Source organism: Salmo trutta, chromosome 13, assembly GCF_901001165.1.
Source record: "Salmo trutta chromosome 13, fSalTru1.1, whole genome shotgun sequence".
In the NCBI taxonomy this organism is placed as follows: domain Eukaryota; kingdom Metazoa; phylum Chordata; class Actinopteri; order Salmoniformes; family Salmonidae; genus Salmo; species Salmo trutta.
Window position 1 is genome coordinate 23,178,317 of NC_042969.1, and position 25,528 is coordinate 23,203,844.

General features: G+C 41.9%; 1 protein-coding gene across 1 annotated transcript in view; it reads right to left on the minus strand.

The window, feature by feature from the left end:
- The window catches only part of LOC115205035 (X-linked interleukin-1 receptor accessory protein-like 2), a 237,290-nt gene that overhangs the window by 164,696 nt on the left and 47,066 nt on the right, over positions 1 to 25,528 (minus strand). The gene's annotated exons all lie outside the window — the stretch shown is intronic.

Here is a 25,528-nt window from a genome sequence, read left to right on the forward strand (position 1 = left end):
TGGTGTGGGGTGGCATTTCTTTGGGGGGACGCACAGCCCTCCATGTGCTCGCCAGAGGTAGCCTGACTGCCATTCGGTACCGAGATGAGATCCTCAGACCCCTTGTGAGACCATATGCTGGTGCGGTTGGCCCTGGGTTCCTCCTAATGCAAGACAATGCTAGACCTCATGTGGCTGGAGTGTGTCAGCAGTTCCTGCAAGAGGAAGGCATTGATGCTATGGACTGGCCCGCCCGTTCCCCAGACCTGAATCCAATTGAGCACATCTGGGACATCATGTCTCGCTCCATCCACCAACGTCACGTTGCACCACAGACTGTCCAGGAGTTGGCGGATGCTTTAGTCCAGGTCTGGGAGGAGATCCCTCAGGAGACCATCCGCCACCTCATCAGGAGCATGCCCAGGCGTTGTAGGGAGGTCATACAGGCACATGGAGGCCACACACACTACTGAGCCTCATTTTGACTTGTTTTAAGGACATTACATCAAAGTTGGATCAGCCTGTAGTGTGGTTTTCCACTTTCATTTTGAGTGTGACTCCAAATCCAGACCTCCATGGGTTGATAAATTGGATTTCCATTGATTATTTTTGTGTGATTTTGTTGTCAGCACATTCAACTATGTAAAGAAAAAATATTTAATAAGATTATTTCTTTCATTCAGATCTAGGATGTGTTGTTTAAGTGTTCCCTTTATTTTTTTTGAGCAGTATATATTACATTATTTCCATTCTGCAGAAAACCTAGTCACAAATTGTTACATACATTTTTATTTTGCATATATTGTAATCATAGCATGATAAGGTTTCAGTATCATATATATATATAACAGGCATATTTAATCATCATGCATTAAATCAAAATGGGACCATACTAACAGCACATCACTTCTTACAGACACTTGAATTGCCAATACTGAAACATAACCAAACAATTTTGTTTTCAAAATGTTTAATTTTCTCAAAAAATAATTTTGGTTAGAGTGAGGCTTTAAGAGATTGCATAAAAAAGTAATGATATGAGGGAACCTTTATGCCCTGAGAGCTTCATGCTTTAATCATTGCACCAAGTAGCCTAGTGTGGCTCAGCTCATATCCTCCACCAGGCATGAGTAGGTGAATCATAACCCAGGGTATATATGGCATCATACACTGAGACATGGCACATGTCCTGCAAATTCCTGGCAGAGCTCCATATTGCCTTCAGAGAGAGATAGAAAGAGAGAGAAGAGATGTGGTATATATGACTGCCAGTGAGGGTTATGGTATTCAAATTACATTTTTGTGTAGACTTTACCGTGAAATGCTTACTTACAAGCCCTTTCCCAACAAAGTAAAAAAATTAAGAAATAGATAAAAAGAAAATAACAATAATGAGGCTATATACAGGCTATATACAGGCTATATACAGGCTATATACAGGCTATATACAGGCTATATACAGGCTATATACAAGGACCAGGAGAGATCTCAGGATGTAGAAAGTTATCTCTCCCAGTCTGACTGTTCAATAAAGGTGTAATGTAATCTGTAAATCTTCTCCGACCAAAGATACAGTGAGATAGAGAGAGAGAGTGAGAGAGAGACAGGGAGAGAGAGAGAGAGACAGAGAGAGAGAGACAGAGAGAGTGAAAGAGACTGAGAGAGAGTGACAGAGACAGAGAGAGAGACAGAGAGAGAGACAGAGAGAGAGAGAGAGAAAGAAAGAAAGAAAGACAGAAAGCAGGAGAAAAAAAGAGAGATCGAGAGAGAGATAGAGAGACAGAGAGAAATAGAGAGACAGAGAGAGAGAGACTGCATCTGAGACTGAAGCCACCCTAGCTGTCAATTTGTCATGAATCTCAAACATAGAAGGCTCAAATTATGCATCTGATTATACTGTTGCTGAGGGGACACAATTGGTGCTGTCAGTGACTCATTTTGCCGTTTGAGGTGAGCATAAAGAAAGCACAGAGATCCAGCTAACACATCTATTTCCCTCCCTCTGAATGATAGGCTACAGTGGGCGTTTGGGTTGGGGGGGGTTGCGGAACATCCAACCATCCACCACGGAGAGGGCTCCGGACCACCATGTGCATCTCCTGCAGGTTTGTGGCAGCCACGCCTGTGTCACTGGGTCTGCTAATTGATCTGTTGTGTGAAGCGAGTGAGTGCTGTGGATGACTGATGCAGTAACATGGAGTTTGTAGGTGAGCAGAGGAGCAGCTGCTGTGCTCAGGTACATTAAAATGCAATTAAATGGCCATCATTAGAGGAGTGTCTTGTGGGTGTTCAACCCCCTCTTCCTCCCTCCTTCCCCAGGTTCACATCCCATCTTTCACTTCTTAAACAAATAAACAAGTAGGAAAGGGAATTGGACCAACATTTAGAAGTGTTTAGCAAATAAAACACAAAAGTATAAAGTCTGTTGAATTGCTAATCCTGGTAATAACTTATACTAAATACTGTCAATGCAGTTTCAGCCTTTGGATTCTATAAACTTGCAATGTGGCTCATCCACACATTCTGTCTAAAGACTGCCACAGCACATATCACATGATCCCAGACTGCGCAAGTCTCCTGGAATAACCGTGTCTCCTGCACTTGAGGAGCATAACACGGACACCTGCAAATAAATGAATCTGCCTGCAAAGACAAAAATATCCCAAAATGGCCACCGGCTGGCAGGCCCAATCCTCTCTTGTGCTTGTCAATTTTCTCCTCAATCCATCTCTACCTTGGGCCATGTCTCTCTCTCTACCACAGCTCAAAGAAGTGACAGTGTCAGTGTTTCATGGCACCGTGTTAAGGTACTGAGGTGTTAGCTACCTCCTGACTAACAGAACAGGTCTACTCAGATATATCCCTTTAGGCACAGACTAGGCTTGGGCGATACACCATTTACACCGTATACCGGGATATTTCCCCCCAAAAAACAGTAGGATTTTCAATACCGTAAAAAAACATATCTACATATACAGTAGACACACACACACACACACACACACACACACACACACACACACAAACACATATATACACTGCTCAAAAAATAAAGGGAACACTAAAATAACACATCCTAGATCTGAATGAATGAAATAATCTTATTAAATACTTTTTTCTTTACATAGTTGAATGTACTGACAACAAAATCACACAAAAATAATCAATGGAAATCCAATTTATCAACCCATGGAGGTCTGGATTTGGAGTCACACTCAAAATTAAAGTGGAAAACCACACTACAGGCTGATCCAACTTTGATGTAATGTCCTTAAAACAAGTCAAAATAAGGCTCAGTAGTGTGTGTGGCCTCCACGTGCCTGTATGACCTCCCTACAACGCCTGGGCATGCTCCTGATGAGGTGGCGGATGGTCTCCTGAGGGATCTCCTCCCAGACCTGGACTAAAGCATCCGCCAACTCCTGGACAGTCTGTGGTGCAACGTGACGTTGGTGGATGGAGTGAGACATGATGTCCCAGATGTGCTCAATTGGATTCAGGTCTGGGGAACGGGCGGGCCAGTCCATAGCATCAATGCCTTCCTCTTGCAGGAACTGCTGACACACTCCAGCCACATGAGGTCTAGCATTGTCTTGCATTAAGAGGAACCCAGGGCCAACCGCACCAGCATATGGTCTCACAAGTGGTCTGAGGATCTCATCTCGGTACCTAATGGCAGTCAGGCTACCTCTGGCGAGCACATGGAGGGCTGTGCGGCCCCCCAAAGAAATGCCACCCCACACCATGACTGACCCACCGCCAAACCGGTCATGCTGGAGGATGTTGCAGGCAGCAGAACGTTCTCCACGGCATCTCCAGACTCTGTCACGTCTGTCACATGTGCTCAGTGTGAACCTGCTTTCATCTGTGAAGAGCACAGGGCGCCAGTGGCGAATTTGCCAATCTTGGTGTTCTCTGGCAAATGCCAAACGTCCTGCACGGTGTTGGGCTGTAAGCACAACCCCCACCTGTGGACGTCGGGCCCTCATACCACCCTCATGGAGTCTGTTTCTGACCGTTTGAGCAGACACATGCACATTTGTGGCCTGCTGGAGGTCATTTTGCAGGGCTCTGGCAGTGCTCCTCCTGCTCCTCCTTGCACAAAGGCGGATGTAGCGGTCCTGCTGCTGGGTTGTTGCCCTCCTACGGCCTCCTCCACGTCTCCTGATGTACTGGCCTGTCTCCTGGTAGCGCCTCCATGCTCTGGACACTACGCTGACAGACACAGAAAACCTTCTTGCCACAGCTCGCATTGATGTGCCATCCTGGATGAGCTGCACTACCTGAGCCACTTGTGTGGGTTGTAGACTCCGTCTCATGCTACCACTAGAGTGAAAGCACCGCCAGCATTCAAAAGTGACCAAAACATCAGCCAGGAAGCATAGGAACTGAGAAGTGGTCTGTGGTCACCACCTGAAGAACCACTCCTTTATTGGGGGTGTCTTGCTAATTGCCTATAATTTCCACCTGTTGTCTATTCCATTTGCACAACAGCATGTGAAATATATTGTCAATCAGTGTTGCTTCCTAAGTGGACAGTTTGATTTCACAGAAGTGTGATTGACTTGGAGTTACATTGTGTTGTTTAAGTGTTCCTTTTATTTTTTTGAGCAGTATATATATATATATGTGTACATATATACATATGTACATATATACATATGTACATATATATATACATATATATATATATATATACATATATATACCAGTCAAAAGTTTGGACACACCCACTCATTCCAGGGTTTTTCATTATTTTTACTATTTTCTACATTGTAGAATAATAGAAGACATCAAAACTATGAAATAACACATATGGAATCATGTAGTAACCAAAAAAGTGTGAAACAAATCAAAATATGTATAATGTGTCATGTATAATTAAATAAGTTAATTTAAATAAATTAATTAGACCCTAATCTATGGATATCACATGACTGGGAATACAGATATGGATCTACCTTAAAGATACCTTAAAAAAAGGTAGAGGCGTGGATCAGAAAACCAGTCAGTATCTGGTGTGACCACCATTTGCCTCATGCAGGGCGAGACATCACTTTGGCATTGAGTTGATCAGGCTGTTGATTGTGGCCTGTGGAATCCTGTCCCACTCCTCAATGGCTGTGTGAAGTTGCTGGATATTGACGGGAACTGGTACACGCTGTCATACACGTCGATCCAGAGCATTTCAGCTTCCAGGAATTGTGTACAGATCCTTCCGACATGGGGCCGTGCATTATCATGCTGAAACATGAGGTGATGGCGGCAGATGAATGGCACGTCAATGGGCCTCAGGATCTCGTCACAGTATCTCTGTGCATTCAAATTGCCATCGATAAAATGCCGGCCGGTTGGACTTACTGTCAAATTCTTTAAAACGATGTTGGAGGCGGCTTATGGTAAGGACATTTACTTTAAATTCTCTGGCAACAGCTCTGGTAGACAATGACATGCTCCCTCAAAACTTTAGTCATCTGTGCCATTGTGTTGTGTAACAAAACTGCACATTTTAGAGTGGCATTTTGTTTTCCCCAGCACAAGATGCACCAGTGTAATGATCATGCTGCTTAATCAGCTTCTCGATATGCCATACAGTGGGGGAAAAAAGTATTTGATCCCCTGCTGATTTTGTACGTTTGCCCACTTACAAAGAAATGATCCGTCTATAATTTTAATAGTAGGTTTATTTGAACAGTGAGAAACAGAATAACAATGGGTATTCCAGCATGACAATGACCCAAAACACACGGCCAAGGCAACAAAGGAGTGGCTCAAGAAGAAGCACATTAAGGTCCTGGAGTGGCCTAACCAGTCTCCAGACCTTAATCCCATAGAAAATCTGTGGAGGGAGCTGAAGGTTCAAGTTGCCAAACGTCAGCCTCGAAACCTTAATGACTTGGAGAAGATCTGCAAAGAGGAGTGGGACAAAATCCCTCCTGAGATGTGTGCAAACCTGGTGGCCAACTACAAGAAATGTCTGACCTCTGTGATTGCCAACAAGGGTTTTGCCACCAAGTACTAAGTCATGTTTTGCAGAGGGGTCAAATACTTATTTCCCTCATTAAAATGCAAATCAATTTATACAATTTTTGACATGCATTTTTCTGGATATTTTTGTTGTTATTCTGTCTCTCACTGTTCAAATAAACCTACTATTAAAATTATAGACTGACCATTTCTTTGTAAGTGGGCAAACCAGCAGGGGATCAAATATTTTTTTCCCCCACTGTACATGTCAGGTGGAGGGATTATCTTGGCAAAGGAGAAATGCTAACAAACAGGGATGTAAACAAATTTAATGAGAAAAATAAGCTTTCTGTGCATATGGAACAGTTCTGGGATCTTTTATTTCAGCTCATGTAACATAGGACCAACACTTTACATGTTGCGTTTATATTTTTGTTCAGTGTGTCTAAAAAAATGGGGGGTAGATGTCAAGATCAAGCTTCTTAGTTACAGCAGAGACCTTCAATCCCTTCCCAGATCATGATCTCTGTTGATAATGTTTTGTGCGTCTCCCACCCCCCAAAAAAATATTCGCTACACCCGCAATAACATCTGTTAAATATGTGTATGTGACCAATAACATCTGTTAAATATGAGTATGTGACCAAAAACATCTGTTAAATATGTGTATGTGTCCAATAACATCTGTTAAATATGTGTATGTGACCAATAACATCTGTTAAATATGAGTATGTGACCAAAAACATCTGTTAAATATGTGTATGTGTCCAATAACATCTGTTAAATATGTGTATGTGACCAATAACTGTCACGTCCTGACCATAGAGAGCTCTTATTTTCTAATGTAGAGTAGGTCAGGGTGTGACTGGGGGGGGGGGGGGGGTTTATCTAGTTTATTTAGTTCATTTAGTTCTATGTTGTTTTGTTTCTAGTTTCTTTTTTCTATGTTGGGATTTTTGTATGATCCCCAATTAGAGGCAGCTGGTCATCGTTGTCTCTAATTGGGGATCATATTTAAGTAGTTGTTTTTCCCACCTGTGTTTGTGGGAGATTATTTTGAGTTAGTGCATGTCGCACCTCTTTCGTCACGGTTTGTGTTTTGTTTGTAGTTTATTGTTTGTTTTGCAAAGTTTCACATTGAAATAAAGATGTGGAACGATACCCATGCTGCGCTTTGGTCTCCTTCATACGACGAACGTGACAATAACATCTGCTACATATGTGTATGTGACCAATAACATCTGCTAAATATGTGTAGAATTTATATATATGTTATATATATTATTATTTTTTTCCTTTTTGAAATAGTGCCCCTTGTGTGCACATTCGTACACCCGGTATAGTATAGAAATGATATGACGGTAAGAAATTCTGGATACCTCCCAATGTCACGGGTCCCTTCGGAACTGTGTCATAATGCACACCTATTCCCCATTTCCCTGATTGTAATTGTATAAATCTGCCCTTTGGTTCACCATTGGGCTGTCGATTATTGTTCCCATGTCTGTTGGTCGTGTGAGTACCTGTGCTGTTTTGTTTTGGCTTTGGGCCGCTTCTTTTGCGCAGATGATTACAGGTCTCGACCTGTGTGGTATCATTGTGTGCGTTTATGTTACGGGTCTCGCCCCGCTGTATTTATTAGAGGTACTCCTCGCTCTTTTGTTTGGGTTTCAACCCTGTGTTTTTGTTACGTGTTTGTTTGATCTTCGTCCCCGTGCCTTTACATGGCAAGCTGTAATTTGGGTCAATAAAAACCCCTATTACACATTCCTGCGCCTATCTCCCGATCCCTTTATACCAACGTGACACCCGACCCTAGCACAGACGTCAATTCAACATCTATTCCACGTTGATTCAACATAATCTCATTGTGTGCTCAGTGGGAAGGCTCTGCTGGATAGAATGTAGTCAGTGGATTCCTCTGCAGCTCTATAAATGGTCCAATCATGTTGTCATACTCAACATAGTCAACGTTTGACCTTGTCATCATTTCCCCCCCAGATAGATATAATACCAATTTCTTGGTCCCAATGCCAGTTTTTAGTCAATGAAGCATCATTAAGTATCATATCACCAACTACATCATGCTCCAAACCACATGCCACTGTGGAGAGAATGAAACATGGTCTTTCACCCATACAATAGCCCCTATACAGTGTGACATAAACACTGAGAGGAAACAGAGCTTTTCTGTGAGAATAATGCCATTCCTAATCAGATCTGGTATGGGTCCCCTTGGCCAAATCCCTTAAGCTATTCCACAGCCAATAGCCAATGTGCTGTGAGGAAAGAGTCACAATAAACAGAGTGACTCTCTATCTTTGTATTATGGCTTGGTTATTCACCAAGCAAAGACTCCACATGGGCCCCTGCGAGGTCTCAAACCCCAGCTATTGAGAAGCACTGAACAAGAAAACATTCAAGACTCTACATTTCTATTCCATTATGTTCCCATTTCACACAATCAGAGCCTAACATATGGCTATGACCTGTGGGCAACCTGTCATGCGGACGCTATCTGTCTTCTGCCAGTATAGCTGCCTGACAGAGCTGATGTTTCCTGCCTAGGAAATGCCTTCTTCGCTGAAACGGGATGGCACGAGCAATAGCCCCCCATAGACAGCCTGACCGACTCTCTGAATGGGCTCAAATGCACCTGAAGGATTAATTAGCAATTACACATGAGATATTGAGCCTGGGATTATATCATGGCAATGTGATGTGCTGCTGGGTCTGGCAGTAGCACAATGCCATGGCAGATCCATGAAACCCATCCATCCTCTAAAATGGATTTGTATAAATTCACCACATTTCCATCACTGGACACATCCCCTCAGTGTGTCCTATTGGATTTACTTGGGGCTTTGAATACAGTACTTTTGTTCATTAGAATGAATCAGAAAACTGCTGGGGGGTTTAGGAGTCCTCACTAAAACCTGTCTATCAATGCTCCCATCAAGAAAGCATCTTCTGGCATGTGATGTCCAATTCCCTTAGAGAGTGCTTTTTGTCTGGCATATAATATTTTCCCCCTTACATTCCATCAAGAAAGAGAGGGGAAAAACACTGCAAAACAAAACCTGAATTATCTTGCGGTGAGTTCAGCTGGAAGACTAATTATTTCCTTCTGGTTAAACACTTTCTGAAGAAAATCAGATGAAAGTGCATCTGCCTGTAGCGCTTCCTTAACTAACTACTGACTGCCGGTACATAGTTCTGTGCTATTTCTACATTCCTGTTTGCTCCCACAAATGCTGCATTGACTGTAATACTTACAACAATACTTTTATATTTGCAAAATAATACTCAATTGGTGATCTCTTATAAAGTGTCCTTCAAACCATTATTGTTCCTCCTTGCCTGAACCTCTGACTGGATATAATGACTCACTGAAAGAATGTAATCAGTTGCTGCAGGCACCATGTGGTTTCTACAGTATGGGAACAATAAAGGCAAGTAAATTGTATCCAGTCCATTATTTGGTAAAACAATGGGGAGGAGATATAGTGTTAATTATATAGTATATGAAAAAACATAAAAAACAACCATAAGCTACATGGAATGGGTATAGTAGTATATAACCTATTTACCAAATGGATATAGTAGTATATAACCTATTTACCAAATGCATTTTTAAAGACTCTTGGCCGGCTGTGATGCAACAGTGAGCACATACGCGTGATGTGTGATTGCTGAGGGCTGTAATGCAAAGGTGAGCACATATGAGTGATGTGTAAATCCTGAGGGCTGTGATGCAAAGGTGAGCACATACGCGTGATGTGTGATTGCTGAGGGCTGTAATGCAAAGGTGAGCACATATGAGTGATGTGTAAATCCTGAGGGCTGTGTGTAAGCCTACATAATGCACAAGGACAATCAGCTGGAAATCACAGCTCATTGGTTCCACTGACGGGGGTTACAGATGACCAATTTCACTGGGGAGGAGTGGCTGGGAACCACAGGGGGTGTGGTCGTGAAGTATCATAAATATGAACAAATAAGTTAATATGGATACTGTAGGAGATGCATGTTCAAATAATCAGTCACTGAAAGATGCCTTTCATGTTACTGTTCAGGTGATCCTCCTACATACTGTGAACCATGTTGTAACCTCATGTTACAGTTACACTCTCTTGGTAACATCTACCTTCTCTGTATACTTTCAGGAACACTAATGATTTTTAAAATAGGTTTTTGCACAAATCTTAGAAGATCTGCTTTTCCAGACCATCCCTGCTGGTGTAAGTGTGTGTTTGTGCACCGGTCAGTGATGAATTGAACATGTCTTTTCCTTCCATGTCATCTGCAATCAGAGCATGCTCTGAGTTTCACTTCAGATGTATACTCAAACACAGCCGTGGTCAGGAAGCAAACAGCTGCTCTATCATGTGGGGTTAAATGGTTTAACAGATAACTGGAAGGCCATCTTAGGGTTCAGGCTGTTTGCAGTAGAGAGGCACCCGTCAGGATTCACAGCCGCCTGGCTTTGACAGAGATGCATGAAACTGAGACTGCTGTCAGTGTCTGCCAGGGCTTGAATCTCCAAATCAAGAATTGCCATCACAGATCTGTTTCAATAGCTCCCTGTCATGAAACAAATGTTATTTGGTTTTTGAGTTGTCATATCCAATTGCTTGAGACAAGAGAGGGAGAACAGATATTTGTGAGTGGTTACTCCTCTGGGAAGCACACCAAAAGCAGCTCATGATAAGAACCAAAAATGACCCAAATGAATCCACAGAACTAAGCAGCATTGAATTGGCTACTTTGCTTTAACAAAATGGCAGTACGTATTTCACATCTTAACTTTAATTTAGAATTACAGCAATAGTTTAGAAATTCATACTTTTTTGTGTTCTCACAGTAGCAACAATCTCAGGGGATATCTGTAATTCAATTAGCTGCCATTGTTTTCAGCTTGTAAGAAGAACAAGCCTCAATCACACTGCAATTATGCTGAAATAAAGACATTTACCAAATGTAGAGTATATCAGATAATGAGAATCAGTGCAACACAGTAAAATATATCCAATAGGGATACACACTGTAGGAAAAACTAAGTGTGAGAAGGTTGAGATTGTTTCATGTAGACGTTTCATATCTGAGTCCTTTCTCAAGACCATTAAACACGCAACTGCATCCCACTCTTCTTGTTTTTCTAAATGTAGACAACAAAAATTATATCAAGACTGCAAAATGCCCCAGACCCACTCAACATGTCTAGGTACAAGCGCCTGTTTTTAGCAATAAGTTAATACCAAGGTTATTATTTCCAGCTACTCTGAAATGGCCTTCTTACTTCATAAAAAAATGGTATGTATTTTGAGACATATATTTACAATAAATCATATTTATGTTTTGCTGTGAATTAGTTGTCCCATGAAAAATAACTCACTAAATACAGTAGTAAGCCATACTCATTGTACTGCTAGCCTTGTTTTTGAGGAACTATTTCATTAGACGTTCCCTAAAAGGACAAATAGATCACTCTCATTTAATGATGTTGCCAATACAATGCTATGGGCTACTCTTTTCCGCTGAGTAACTTAATGCCCTTTAAACTAACCATCCTGTTGTCAGGTGGGTGCTGGCATTAGGAGCCATGACACTGACGCACTTTGAGGGGTTACCCCTTTATGCTCTTCTCTCAAACTCCCCCTGGAATGGACTGCCACAAAGCACTTATAATCCCACAGGAACGGCCTGCCACAAAGCCCTCCCGAGGTCAACAGCTCTGTAGCAAGTTGAAAAGTATCAACCTCCTTCCTATATGTTCAGAAGGCCAGAGACTTTCCAATGTATCTCCCTAGGCCTGGTATCAACATACCAGATCATTTTCTATTCTTAAAATTAGCCCATCTCTCTGTCTCTCTCTCTCTTGCTTTCCCTCTCTCTCAATAAGAAATTCTCAAGCTCTGTTTTCCAGTCTGTCCTTGACTCGTTTGAAGTGAGCCCTATGTAATTACTATTGGAATAGAGATAAACAGCTCGACACACACACACACACACACACACACACCTCAGATGGAGAAAGATCACTAAGCCACCTTTATAAAGGCTCACTGACTTCCTCATTACGTGTAGGGAGGGACAAATGTACATGTCTGTTCCAGACGCTGACAATAGATGTCTGGTCACCAGGGAAGGCTTTCTTTAACTGCCATAATTACTCGTTGACATAGATCGAAGGCTAGGAAGTTTGGCAAGAGAGGATTCTGTATGTGTTGATGGCACCGCTGGAATTGTATAATCTATCTGTACGCACACTCAGGCGTGGAAAAATTACAAGGCTAAGGACCTACAGTGACAAATGCATAACTTAATTACATGGTGGTTGACAGTGGGGCTGCACAGGCAGGCTGCTGCATTCTGTATCCAACTCTTTCTCTGGTTATTTGGGGATTTTAGATCCTAGGAAATAGAGCATGTGCAAATTAGGACAGTTTAACTCTTACCTTGAACTGTAAAACGGCGTTCTAATCTTGTATTCCTGAGGAGAATGAAAGCGATTGCAAATGTTCCTGAGATTTTCAGTTGATCAAATAAATGGTCAAATTGTTTTATTTCCTCCTGTTTTGCATTACGCCACCTAGCTTTATAGCATCACAGAATGTCCCCCAAGTACCTGAGTTGTCAGTCAATGTGGATATGTATAGTAGATTAGATTAGACGACTTTATTAGTCACATGCACAGGGTCGCAGATGTAATTGTGGGGTACAGTGAAATTCTTAAGCTCCAACACTGCAGGGCAAAAATAGAATGTTTAGTACTACACAACAACATTTCAATCTAATACAGGCTTAACTGAATGAACAACAAAGACGGAATGCAATATGACATTTTATCTAATAGTTTGGGGAATGGCCTTGTCTCCGAGGGAAGATCTTCAGAGCCAGATGATGTGATGGCAGGTAGCCGTATGCGGGCTGCTGGCATCGAAACCACCCGCTGGGAGAAAGGAGTTCCAATGATGGGCCTTCAGGTTATTATAGCTGGTGGATGGTTGTCAAAAACGTTTGCTGAAAAACGCAAGTGAGAGAACAAGGGTGAGTTGACATATAAATCCACCCCAAGATGTACACCCATTGGTTGAGAGAGAGGAAGGTGAGTGAGCCATAGGTTAAACAGCAAGCGTGAGGAAGGTGTATTACTGTGCCGTGCGTATAGGCTGTAAGGTCAATAGGTGAATGACATTCTACACATGGCTAATAGGAAAGAAGAGGCGAAGCAATATGCTATGCTGATAATGATACTTTTGTATTCATTCCCACTATGCCAGTGGAATAAGAAACAATGTGAATTATGTTATGCTTACTGGATGAAGTTAAAGTGGAACTGACAGCATTTTAGCAACATGAAATATTATTAAAATCTGTTCATATACACCCCCAGGAAGAATATGACACCTTTTTTTATTTATTATTTATTTTCTGATACGCGAGCACTTAGATATGTTAATTTTCACGTTTTCATAAATTTGTGCATTTGGACAATTAATAGACACTGCAGTAAATAAAACCTAATAAAAACATCTGTCTTGTCCAGGACCGGAGTCTACGCAGACCGGTGTGCCATAGCCAATCAGAGCTATAGTAGGCCTTTATGCAAATAAGCCATATGCCACACCGGCCTGCCATCATATACTTTGAACTGGACTGTGTGTTTACAGACAGTAGCAACAGCGCGACTTTAGATCATTAAAACGCATTCGCCAAAAGCCACAAAATACACCTAAATTGATTTCTGAAAATATGTAAATACCAGGTAGTACTCTTACATTTGGGAATTTAACAATCCTATTGATCAAACAACCATGAAAAGGTAGTCTCTCTCTCCCTTAGCTATGCACATCAACAACAAGATCAACATCTAATGCTAGCCAGAGCAAGACGAGATAAAATCTAACGAGGGAAAATTAGATAAACCCTCTCAAACTTTTTCAGCTACTTGGTCATCAAAATTTCACTGATAAACGATGGGGAATAGTAGCCTGCTCGTCCTTCTGCAGCTTGCCTGCCAGTGTATGCTTGTCCCAACCCACGTTTTGACAAGTGAATGTGAACTTGCCTGCTTACCAGCCTATTTGATCAATGAAATATACAATTACGGGTGCATTCATAAATTACCTTTGGTGTGTCTCTGGGTCGTTCGTAAATTCAGAGAGTTGTTAGATTGTCTGTTCGTAAATTCAGTGTTTCGAACTCCGAGCGTTCAGAGCGCACTGCACGATTGACACAAGACGCTCTGGCCGAGGAGTAGGGTTGATCCTCGCGTTACTCACAATGGCAGTCAACCACCCAAGCTAACTGGCTAAAGTTGGCTAGCTTGCTATCTACTTCCAGACACAAATGAGAGAACACATCACTCTGACCATTTTACTCTCCCTAGCAGAGCTGGTTAGAATGTTTATATGTTATCTAGAGCGTTCGTGACTGTTACTTTTTTGCCTACGTTTACTGACAATGGTCCTATTCAGAGTGTGTTGCATGTTTGTAAATTCATCAGTTATTCTGCATTCTGGCACACTCAGACAAGAGTGCACTAAAATCAGAGTAGATAGCCAGAGACAATTTACGAACGCAAGACATATGCTAACTGGATAACAGTCGTTCAAGTAATTCTCATTTTTTGCTAGCTAACCAAATGACACCTGCATCTCTAGCTAGCTGTAGTTACTGAAAACCGATATGAGGGGAAAAAGTAATTCACTCACCCACTCCTCCAATTACATTACATCCTCCCAGCAGCTAGGTAGCTAACGTTAGGCTCTGTGTTTTTAGCTCACTAAATAAATAGCTATATACATAGATACAGTAGCCTATTAGCCATGTTATGACTGACATTTGATCGTTGTCCTTGCTAGTTTGATTGTATTGACATTCCCAGCCTTAGATAAAAGTAGAGACTCAGAGCTAGAAAATGGTATATCATACACTGCAGTTGAGGAACAATGGGAAAGTAATTCTGCTTTGAAAGTTGATCAAATTTATTAAACCCCACTTTTGAGAAAATGGCCCTTGAACGTTTTGGTACACCTACTGGAAAGCTCTTCTTTGTCTACATTCATTCAGCATCGTTCACACCTTCTTAAGCCTTAGCCCCACCCATCTTTTTAAGGACTCACATGTGAGGCCATGTGCTAAACAGAGTGAGTAGTGAAGTAAACAACCAAAGATTTCAAGACTAAAAGTGGTAGAAGCCTACAATAAGAAAAAGCTCCAGGTAAAAATACACTTTATCTAGTCTTTGACCTATACCTAATCTGACTTTGGTGCAGGTCATGTTGTTCTTCACATTACCATCTCTGGTAAACACACACTACCACAAATAAAATCTGTTTATTTGTCACATGCACAGGATACAGAAGGTGTACCTTCAGGCTATGTTGAAACCCTACACCACAACCCGAGCACTCCGTTCTGCCACCTCAGGTCTCATGGCCCTCCCACCCCTACAGGGCAGCTCCCGCTCAGCCCAGTCCAAGCTCTTCTCTGTCCTGGCACCCCAATGGTGGAATCAGCTTCCCCTGAAGCTAGGACAGCAGAGTCCTTGCCCATCTTCTGAAAACATCTGAAACCCTACCTCTTCAAACAGTATGTTAAATACTGAAAAAAAAACACAAACTTAAGGATCGGTGTCCCGCTAGTGGGACAACTTCCAGTGAAACTGGAGGGCGCGCAATTGAAATAAATACTCATCAATATTATGGATTTAAAAAATGTATGTATATATAAGTGTCTTATATCGGCTTAAAGCTTAAATTCTTGTTAATCTAACTGCACTGTCCGATTTACAGTAGCTATTACAGCGTTTGTTTGAGGACGGTGCCCCACATCAAAATATTTTTCCACCGGCACAGATTTCATACATTCACATATAAATATTAAATATGCATTTACTTTTTGAAAATCTTCTTCTGATTTGTCATCCAAAGGGTCCCAGCTATAACATGTAGTGTCGTTTTGTTAGATAAAATCCTTCTTTATATCCCAAAAAGTCAGTTTAGTTGGCGCCATCGATTTGAGTAATCCACTCGTTGAACTTGCAGAGAAAGGACTCCGAAAATCTACCCCTAAACTTTGTTTCAACAAGTCAAAATACATTTCTATTTACTCTTCAGATACCTTAAAATGTAATCAAACTATAATATTTATTTCGGAAAGAAGTATGTTCAATAGGAAACCGATTTTAGCAGGTGCGTAATGTCTTCATGGCGCGCGCAAACACGAATTTCCACTCTTATTTCTTATTCGTTTTTGAAGTTACAAGCCTGAAACCTTGAACATAGACTTCTGACACCATGTGGAAGCCATAGGAATTGCATCCAGGGAGCTAATTTTCAATATGACCTTTCTCTTGCATTTCTAAGAGGATGGTCTCTCAAAAAAAACAATTCTGGTTGTTTTTTCTTTGGATTTTCTCCTACCATATCTATTGTGTTATATTCTCCTACATTATTTTAACATTTCTACAAACTTCACAGTGTTTCTTTCCAATGGTACCAATTATATGCATAACCTGGCTTCAGGGCCTGAGCTACAGGTAGTTTACTTTGGGCAAGTCTTTCAGGCAGGAAGTGGATAAAAAAGGGGCCAGCACCTGCACTTGACACCTCCCCCCCCACACACACTCCCTCCCCCTTCTAGCTCTTACTCTACTGATAGGTACGTTATTGAGGAACAATGTACTTTCTATACGTGTGATATGTGGTTGTCCCATATTATTTGCACATAGCTATCTTAGGTTGAATGCACTAACTGTAAGTCACTCTGGATAAGAGTGTCTGCTAAATGACTAAAATGTCAATGTAAAATGTGTAAACGACACAGTGAAATGGTTACTTGCATATTTGCATAGTAGCAATATCAAAAACAGAAAGTGTCCAGATAATTATTTGATGATGTTTACCCAGACACACTTGTCTAAATTTATGGGTCATGTGAAAGAAATTATATAACCCCCACCCAGCCACATCTAGATAAGTGGATGGCTCACTACTGTCTAGACATGTACACATGTTCATGAAATACAATAGATGGCAGTAATCACCCTTAGACACACCTGGCTAACTTGATGGGTCATGTAATCATCTGGCAAAGTGGAATCTTTTGTTTAGACATGTAGCTAGCTAGATAGCTAAAAAATGAACCAGCATAACCCCAACTCATATTACTACCAATACAAACTGATTGTCATAGCTGTAGTATGAATCTGCAGGCAGCTAAAGCTAACCAACTAGGTTCAATGTTAACTAGCTAACATTAGGCTACAACTAGCAATGCAAATTATAGAAAAGAAGCATACAACATGGCAGATCAATCCAAACTCATCTCCCGGCATGTCCAGCCCAGCCATTATCTCAGCCTATCATGGCTAGCGGGAAGGTTCCTGACTTTTTCTGTGGCTAAACTAACATGGCTCGTCATTTAACAATTGTATTCATATTTACAGATGGAATATAAGTTTGTTATTATGGCACAAGAAAGTTCACATGTTCCAGAAGGCATTTCTGCCAAAAAAAGACGATCAAATGCCTCTCCTGTGAAGTAGTGTTGTGCGACATATGCCTAGCTTCTTGAAACGGGTCACATATTGAATCGTTGAAACTGAAACAGTGCATCCCAAATAATTGGAGGCAGCAAACAATGTACCAGGCCGGCTGTGATTTACAACCTTATAGCTATATTTTTTGGACTACCAATAAATGTATTGCTGAATTATATTAATCATGCATTGAACTGCATCCATCTATTCTACCAACAATGCCTTACTGTCCCTCATGAAATTTTGAGTCAAGTAGAACCTATTTTTATAACCTCTTATAAAGTTGGTTTTGTAGCATAAACTGGGAATTTGATATTTTTGACTGGTATTATGATTGTCTGTTTGTTTCATATCTGCAAAGTATTTAAAATGCTGTCAGTTCCACTTTAAACAAGCATTCAGACCAGTCTTACTGATTGAACCTTGGTAAACTACATGAGTGGCAGTTAAATACATGGTCATCACTCTTCACGCCTTGTCCTCGTATTCTGGACTAGTTGAAATGATTCCTGATGTCTCAATCCCTTTCCCCCGCCACAAAACTGCCGGCCTGTGCGTTTATATTTATTCATAGCACTGTTCCCAAGGGCCCCTTTTTGACAGGAAAGCCTTTTTCAGTGTAATTGTTGGAAACGGGCCACTGCTCACTATGATGTTCAAAGGTCTCACTGCATTACAGATTCTAAACATGTTGATTTATTTTTTTCACTCTTCCGCTCCTAAAGCGCTAGAAAATTAATCATATGGGCAGCGTTTACTATTGTATGGGTGAGGCGTTCAGTGTTCATTTGTTTCTAAGCTTATTTACAAACTGCTGCTATAATCAGGTAACGAATTAGCCATCTCCACATGAATACTTATCACATGCTGAAAATAGACAGTTAATTCCAATCTAATATATTACATTGTTGGGCCAACGTGGCGGAGTAATATATTACATTATTGGCCCAACGTGGAAGAGTAATATATTACACTGTTGGGCCAACATGACAGAGTAATAAATGACATTATTGGGCCAACATGGCAGAGTAATTTATTACACTGTTGAGCCAACATGGCAGAGTGAATGAAAAATTATTAAGTAGTGCGTGTTCAGTGAAATAATTGACCATGGGAGTGACAGAGTTGGAGAGGAGAATGGGCGAGTGGATTGAGGGTGGCAGGGCTTCTTGAGTCAAAATTGTGTTGGCATTTCCACTTTGTGGCACGTTGCCATGGGGATAGCTGTGCACTGAAAAGGTGTTTTTTTAGTGACTCATAATCTTAACTGCCTCACTTTGACAGATAGAGAAAAACTTGGTCCCAGTGCAATATGTAGACTTACAGCAGCTCGATGGGCTGCAGTTGTTACAGGTGAGATGGGACGAGGGTGGGGAGATGGACTTTACTTTTAAACGCAACCAACATGACGGAGAAAAAGGAAAAGGGCTGATTCACCAAGATTGCAGGATATTAAACTATTCATGTGATAACTGTCTTCCATAAGGAGGATAGGTTATGGCTTCTCTTCTTTATTAATTACATTATTAAATGAATGATGTCAAAAGCTGGGGGTTCCTCATTGAACCAACTGTCACACAGGACACAGTGAAGCAGAGCCTGGCTCTTGAAGAAGAATATTAGGACAGTAATTAATCGACATCCACATATAACATCCCCATCCTGAAATCCACATAACAGCCCCATCCTGACATCCACATATAACATCCCCATCCTGACATCCACATATAACATCCCCATCCTGACATCCACATATAACAGCCCCATCCTGACATCCACATATAACATCCCCATCCTGAAATCCACATAACAGCCCCATCCTGACATCCACATATAACATCCCCATCCTGACATCCACATATAACATCCCCATCCTGACATCCACATATAACATCCCCATCCTGACATCCACATATAACAGCCCCATCCTGACATCCACATATAACATCCCCATCCTGACATCCACATATAACATCCCCATCCTGACATCCACATATAACATCCCCATCCTGACATCCACATATAACATCCCCATCCTGACATCCACATATAACATCCCCATCCTGACATCCACATATAACATCCCTATCCTGTCCAAACACATTAACATCACGTTAAATTTCTCTTACGTTTACACACTCGCACACTACCACATTTACATTATTTATCAATCTACATGTTGGCCACATAGGAATGTCAACAAAGTGAGCAGACATAACAAGGAAGTGTCTATTAGCAAAGCTCATCACATTGTCAAGTGTGCAGCCTGCAAGTCAAATGGTGTCAAGCTATCAATATTTCACTTCGAAACAAACAGCGGATATCAGAGTCGTGGACGGTGGAGACAGTGTCTGACTGAATGTTTTGGGGTGTTTTCCTGGGACAGCCCAGTGCGGCAGAAAGAGACTGGTGTTCAGATTTGAATGTGAGTCAAGAGATCTTTGTTCAACAGTTTGTGCTTCCTTGATGACTGACTGAATAGCTTGCTGCCTATTAAATAGACCAATTCTCTGAGGCAACAATAGTCCATCACATTCCATCTATAATACATATACATTATAAGTATGACATGAGTTCCCACTGGTAGTTCCCACTGGAAATACAGTACATTTACCTACGTGGCGGAATTTAGTTTCTTTTAAACACTTAAGAACATTTAAAAGTTCTAAATGTTAACCATACTGCCATGCCAATTAAATATCAGGAAACCAATGAATAATTAATGACATAACTGCTTCATATCATCATGATTATGATCTGTATGTAAAGGATAACATACTGGTCTAATGGTTTAGTCTAGTGTTTCCCAACTCCAGCCCTCCAGTACCCCCATACTGGTCTAATGGTTAAGTCCAGTGGTTCCCAACTCCAGCCCTCCAGTACCCCTATACTGGTCTAACGGTTTAGTCCAGTGGTTCCCAACTCCAGCCCTCCAGTACCCCTATACTGGTCTAACGGTTTAGTCCAGTGGTTCCCAACTCCAGCCCTCCAGTGCCCCTACACTGGTCTAATGGTTTAGTCCAGTGGTTCCCAACTCCAGCCCTCCAGTGCCCCTATACTGGTCTAATGGTTAAGTCCAGTGGTTCCCAACTCCAGCCCTCCAGTGCCCCTACACTGGTCTAATGGTTTAGTCCAGTGGTTCCCAACTCCAGCCCTCCAGTGCCCCTACACTGGTCTAATGGTTTAGTCCAGTGGTTCCCAACTCCAGCCCTCCAGTGCCCCTATACTGGTCTAATGGTTAAGTCCAGTGGTTCCCAACTCCAGCCCTCCAGTGCCCCTACACTGGTCTAATGGTTTAGTCCAGTGGTTCCCAACTCCAGCCCTCCAGTGCCCCTACACTGGTCTAATGGTTTAGTCCAGTGGTTCCCAACTCCAGCCCTCCAGTGCCCCTACACTGGTCTAATGGTTTAGTCCAGTGGTTCCCAACTCCAGCCCTCCAGTGCCCCTAAACTCTAATGGTTTAAAAATCTAATCAAATCAAATTGTATTTGTCACATGCACCGAGTACAACAGGTGTAGACCTTACAGAGAAATGCTTACTTACAAGCCCTTAACCATCAATGCAGTTTTAAGAAAAATACCAACAAAAAAATAAGAAATAAAAGTAACAAATAATTAAAGAGTAGCAGTAAAATAACAATAGCGAGCCTCAACAATAGTGAGGCTCCTCTTCTCAGTTATCTCAATCTCTTCATTCAAAGACTGAATCATGGAAACTCTTACTGACAGTTGTGGCTGCTTTGTGTGATGTATTGTTTTCTCTACCTTCTTGACCTTTGTGCTGTTGACTTTGCCCAATAATGTTTGTACCATGTTTTTGTGCTGCTACCATGTTGTGTTGCTACTATGCTGTGTTGTCATGTGTTGCTGCCTTGCTATGTTGTTGTCTTAGGTCTCTCTTTATGTAGTGTTGTGTCTCTCTTGTTGTGATGTGTGTTTTGTCCTATATTTATATTCTATTTATTTTTAAATTTTTTAATTCCAGGCCCCCGTCCCCGCAGGAGGCCTTTTGCCTTTTGGTAGGCCGTCATTGTAAATAAGAATTTGTTTTTAACTGACTTGCCTAGTTAAATAAAGGTTAAATAATATAAAAAATTTAAAATATACAGGGGGTACTGGTACAGAGTCAATGTGCGGGGGCACCGGTTAGTCGAGGTAATTGAGGTAATATGTACATGTAGGTAGAGTTATTAAAGTGACAGCGTAAAAGGGGGGTCAATGCAAATAGTCTGGTTAGCCATTTGAATAGATGTTCAGGAGTCTTAAGGCTTGAGGATAGAAGCTGTTTAGAAGCCTCTTGCACCTACACTTGGCGCTCCGGTACCGCTTGCTGTGTAGTAGCAAAGAGAACAGTCTATGAATAGGGTGGCTGGAGTCTTTGACAATTTTTAGGGCCTTCCTCTGACACCGCCTGGTATAGAGGTCCTGGATGGCAGGAAGCTTGGCCCCAGTGATGTACTGGGCCATACGCACTACCCTCTGTAGTGCCTTGCGGTCAGAGGCCGAGCAGTTGCCATACCAGGCAGTGATGCAACCCGTCAGGATGCTTTCGATGGTGCAGCTGTAGAACCTTTTAAGGATCTGAGGAGCCATGCCAAATCTTTTCAATCTCCTGGGGGGGGGGGGGGGGGGGGGAATAGGTTTTGTCGTGCCATCTTCACGAATGTCTTGGTGTGCTTGGACCATGTTAGTTTGTTGGTGATGTGGACAACCTGCTCCACTACAACCCCGTCGATGAGAATGGGGGTGTGCTCGGTCCTCCTTTTCCTGTAGTCCCCAGTCATCTCCTGTGTCTTGATCACGTTAAGGGAGAGGTTGTTGTCCAGGCACCACACGGCCAGGTCTCTGACCTCCTCCCTATAGGCTGTCTCGTTGTTGTCTGTGATCAGGCCTACCACTGTTGTGTCATCGGAAAACTTAATGATGATGTTGGAGTCGTACCTGGCCGTGCAGTCATGAGTGAACAGGGAGTACAGTTGGGGACTGAGCACACACCACTGAGGGGCCCCGTGTTGAGGATCAGTGTGGCGGATGTATTGTTACCTACCCTTACCACCTGGGGGCGGCCTGTCAGGAAGTCCAGGATCCAGTTGCAGAGGGAGGTGTTTAGTCCCAGGGTTCTTAGCTTACTGATGAGCTTTGAGGGCACTTTGGTTTTGAACACTGAGCTGTAGTCAATGAACAGCATTCTCACATAGGTGTTCCTTTTGTCCAGGTGTGAAAGGGCAGTGTGGAGTGCAATAGAGATTGCATCATCTGTGGATCTGTTGGGGCGGTATGCAAATTGGAGTGGGTCTAGGGTTTCTGGGATAATGGTGTTGATGTGATGTTAGTCCAGTGGTTCCCAACTCCAGTCCTCCAGTGCCCCTATACTGGTCTAATGGTTTAGTCCAGTGGTTCCCAACTCCAGTCCTCCAGTGCCCCTATACTGGTCTGATGGTCTAGTCCAGTGGTTCCCAACTCCAGTCCTCCAGTGCCCCTATACTGGTCTAATGGTCTAGTCCAGTGGTTCCCAACTCCAGTCCTCCAGTACCCCCATACTAGTCTAATGGTTAAGCACAGTGGTTTCCAACTCCAGTCCTCCAGTACCCCCAACATAACATCAGGACATCAGATTTAAGAAACCATTCATATCATATCTTTGTGTGTGCATTATTTCTGGTGGTATACATATACTATTCATATGTGAGTGTCTTTAAAAATGCATGTACTGTATGCCTATACTTTCACACAGAAACACCCCGCGGTTTAGCTGGTTGAGAGTATGTTGACAGGGTTTCTCTTGACTTAAGGGAGAAGCCAACGTGAAAGGCCTGACGGAATGAAAGCACAGAAGCACTCTGACAAAGTCAGTAGTGAAAAGGGTCTTTGAAGATCTTTTTAATTTAATTTCTGTCTTTTATCTGATTTGCATATTGGCTGGCACAAACAGCCAGTAGCAGTCTGAAGCAGATTACTAAAGACTATTCCCAGCTTTTTAAAAGACAGGAAGAACGTTATTGTTTGAGTTCCATTTCATATCATGTGACAGCTTTCAGAAGCAGAACCTGCTATATTAAAGCGGAGAGCTTAGGCGTAGGCAGAAATTAGTGACACACGTTGGAGCTGAGGCCTTTCATATGCTAAACTATTGTGTACTGGTTGTGAAATCAGTAACCTTTACACTCCCATTGTATCTTTTCTCTCAATGTTAAGAGTTTCATGAAAATAATTCAAAGGAGGAGACCGGTTATTTGGCAGTGAAGGTTGCCATCTGACAGAGTGGAGGAGACGCCTCCAACAGGGCTGCTGCAGGAGGCTGAGGTTACAGGAGAAGGACCACTAGAGGGATGTCCTTAGATTCTTAGTATTTCCCTTCGTTGAGAAGGTAAAAGTTCATGTTAGAGCACCTTCCTGGAGATATGTCTGTATGGCTCCTCAGACAAACTCACAGATAGAGGATGTGTCGCAAATTGCACCCTATTCCCTATATAGTGCACTATTGTTGACCAGAGCCCTATGGGGGGGTCAAAAGTAGTGAACTATAAAGGGAACAGGGTGCCATTTTGGACACATACAGACAGTATGCAGCTTAAAAGTTCTTTAGAAGAGCACTCTGAGAAGGACTATGCAGAACACTCATAAACAGGAGACCATCATGACGTACTGAACTTGGCCGTGTAAGAATTATTTAACCAAACCTTAACTTGTGTTTGCCATGGGTCTTTCAGGCTTTCCACTGACATATTAGCACTAATTGTTTTGCTAAATCAATTTACTTGACTCCTAGTCTCTGAGGCTTGCACAACTGCTGCTACACCCTTTGTTTGCACCCATTAACAGCAGCTACCTAATCATAAAACATGCCTTTATTACCAAGTCACATCAGCTGCATCTTTTAAGTTGCTAATTGAGTTTCTGTTCATTAAATATGAATGGGACAATGATGTTTAATGTTGGGCTAAGAGCCCTTATTTGAGATTACCACTAGTTTTGTTTGTATTTCTTTCTCTACAGACGTTAAACTAACTAAGATGGCTCCCCTACTCATGTGTCGAACCAAGAATATAACAATGATTTTAAAACCTCATAATTTCATATGAAAACCTGAAAAATGAATAACCTGGCAATAATCTCCAGTGTGTGAAAGCACAGATATTTCCCCTCAGACAGGTTCAGCATTAGCTGAACGCACAATTCAGCTCTTAATCAAAGGGGTGGAAGTAATGGCTGCATTTAGATGAATCACATGACATGTCGCAGTGGTATTGTCTTAGAGAATCTAGGAGAAATGACTTATTTAACCGTATGTCCCACGCTTCAAGTACCTTTAAAAAAAGAAAAATCACTCAGGATGCTCCGGGCACTTTAAAGCATTAACCGAGGGACTCAAGTGTCCTGTCGTTTCAAGATCAGAAAGATTCTGCGCCATTCGTTGCCTGCTTACCCTTAACCTTCCCTCAATGGAAATTCAGCCAATTAACAAGCATTATCAGGAGCACACATTCTCCCCAGACACAACTTCCTGGGGTGACGGGGGAGGTGAGATCTTAACAGGAATGGCCAGAAAAAACAATTAGATTCTTCTTCTTATATTTTGATAAGGCTGACTTTATCTGGATTGCGGTTGATCAGATAATATCTGATAAGCCACGGCTTGCTTTTTCTTCTCCAGAGTGGAAAATTGTGTGGCCTATGGGGTTCTTTTATTTAATGTATTCCTGGATTCTTTGTTCAGTGTCTTTAGTTCATAATTCTACTAACATAATTTAAATTGCTTGACTGATTTTAACAAAAAGCTATTTCAGCGTCATCGTTTCCACAGAGCAAATTTCCTCAAAGTTTGAGCATCTTCAAAAGAAAAGAAAACATTAATTGAATCAAAGCTGTCTCTGTCTTCTGACAACTAACACTCTGTTTTTGCAATTCCTCTCACACAGGGAGGTGTTACATCAAATATTAACGGGGAAACAAAATAACATGCAGTCTCTGTCTGATCATCTGGTACTGCAAGGAGAGAAAATGCCAAACATTTCAATCTCACACTGGGTGAGAAAC